We start from the raw sequence: 2420 nt of genomic DNA, 5'->3' as shown, positions 1-2420 counted from the left end.
AGAAAGTCTGAATATTAATGATAATCATCTACTTTAAGAAGTTAAGAAGAGAAAAAGAGAGTAAACCCAAATAAAATGAAGGAAAGAAATAGTAAAGAAAAAAGAAGACATTAATAAAATAGGAAACAAAGACATAGAAGAAAGTATCAACAATGTCCAAGTTTATTCACTGAAACTCCTAACAAAATAGATAAGCCTCTGGTACCCATTGCCATTGGGCCTGTTCTGACTCCTAGTGACCATATAGTTCAGACCCATAGGGTTTCCAAGGCTGTAAATCTTTATGGAAGAAGATTGCCAAATCTTTCCTCCTGTGGAGTGTCTGGTGTGAGTTTGAACCACCAACCTTTCAGTTAGCAGCCAAGCGTTTAACCACTGAGCCACCAGTGCTCCTAAAAGTCTTACCTCTATTAAGACTGATCAAAGAAAGAAAGATGGAAAAGGAGGGGAAAAAGAAGAGAAGAGAAAATAAAGAAATTAATAATATTGGGACTGAAAAGGGGCCATAACTACAGATCCAACAGATTTTTTTTGTTAAAAAAAAGTTAATGGAGAACAGCAGAGGAAGAAGGAGAGTCAGAAATAGGAGGAGGAAGGGGAATGTGCGGCTGATTGCCTCAGTGAACAACTGCTTCCTTTGCCTCGAGGCCAGAACTGGATGGTGCCCAGCCACCATTACTGAACATTTTGATTAAAGATTCCATAGAGGAATCATGATCAAAAGGGGGGAAATGCAGAACAGCATTTCAAATTCTCATGGACTCCAGACATTCTGGAGCCATGAAGTTTGGATGAATCCCTGAAACTATTGCCCTGAGATAATCTTTAATCTTTACACCAAAAACATTCCCTGAAGTCTTCTTAAAACCAGTTGTTCAGCTTAATTAGTGAAGAATGTGTGTCATGAGCATTAGGCTCTTTTAAACTCTCTCTGTATTGAATCAAACTGACAAGAGCAACTCCAAAGATTCCATAGGAACCTTAGGGAGCAGTGAGCATGTTAATGAGGTTGGAACAACTCAGAAAAGGAGGGTGAGAACAGTTGCACAACTCAAAGAATGTCATCAGTGTCACTGAGCTGTGCCTGAGGAACTGTTGAATTGGTGTGTTTGCTGTGTATATCCTCAGCAACTACTACAAAAAGCCCTGCAGTGGAGAGAAAAAAAGTTTCTGAAGTGAAGAATATATAACAGTTAAGTGCTTAGCTGCTGACCAAAAGGTTGGTTTGAACCCACCCAACCAATTTGCAGGAGAAAGATCCGCTCCTGTGAAGATTATGGACTAAAATATCCCACGGGGCAGTTCTACTGTATCACATGGGGTCTGTGGGAGTCAGAATACATGCAACAGCACATAACAACAGTATCTATGTCAGATACACACACACACACAGGAACCGAAATAGTTCCACAACTGTTAAATGACTTGAGAAGTAATTTAAAATCTCCACACAAAACAAGGCAAAAGAAGTCTGGGAACCTTTTCACAGATGAGTTCCACCAGACTTTCAAGAATCGGAGCATTCCAATTTTACATCAACTCTTCCAGAGAGCAAAGGAAAGGGAGCACCGTAGACCATTCTGTGAACCTGGCATTATTATGAAGGGCAGACCCAGGTTTTGCAGAGTCTGTCAATTATTCAATTTGTGGGGGCCCTTTTTAAGAAAAAGAATGGAAAATTATAAAGACAAAATTAGCATAAACTGAATATTGATTTAGAATGAGACAAAACAAATTATACCAAATTAACATTTTTGTAAAGCTGACAAATACTACAAACAACAAAACTCAGAAAAATAGCATCCTATTCTTACTAATCAGCTGCTTGAAACTTATGTTTTTTTTACCAACACCATAATGCAAGTGCATCAATTCTTCTTTAGTCTTTCTTATTCACTAGCCAGTCTTCACAGGCAAATGAAGTAAAAGAAAATACCATGGCTTGGGTCCGGTGCATCCTTTGAATTCTTTTTTTTTTTTTTAATTCAACAGACATTTATTGAGTTGTCAGTATACTCCATACCCATATTATGCGAAGCACTGAAGACACAAAGATGAATAAGACCTGGCTCATGTCATTAATACACTTACAGTCTAAACCAAAAAAAACCAAAAACCAAAAAACAAAACCAAACTCACTGCTGTGGAGTCGAATCTGACTCATAGTGAGCCCTCCTTGGGTTTCCCAGGCAGTATCACTAGGGAAGTAGATTGCCCTACCTTCCTTCTTTCTTTCTTTTCTTTTTTTTTTTTAAATTGTGATTTGGGTGAAGATTTACAGAGCAAATTCACTTTCCATACAGAAGTTCACATATACTTTGTCTCATGTCATTGATCACAGTTTACCACAATGCAACAGCTCCCCCCCACTTCCTCCCCATAGTTACCTCTTCCTAGTGTCCATCCCTCCATACATTCTT

Source organism: Orycteropus afer, unplaced genomic scaffold (assembly GCF_000298275.1).
Source record: "Orycteropus afer afer isolate SDZICR_OR568_19922 unplaced genomic scaffold, OryAfe1.0 scaffold00295, whole genome shotgun sequence".
In the NCBI taxonomy this organism is placed as follows: domain Eukaryota; kingdom Metazoa; phylum Chordata; class Mammalia; order Tubulidentata; family Orycteropodidae; genus Orycteropus; species Orycteropus afer.
Note: the sequence above shows the minus strand (reverse complement) of the source record.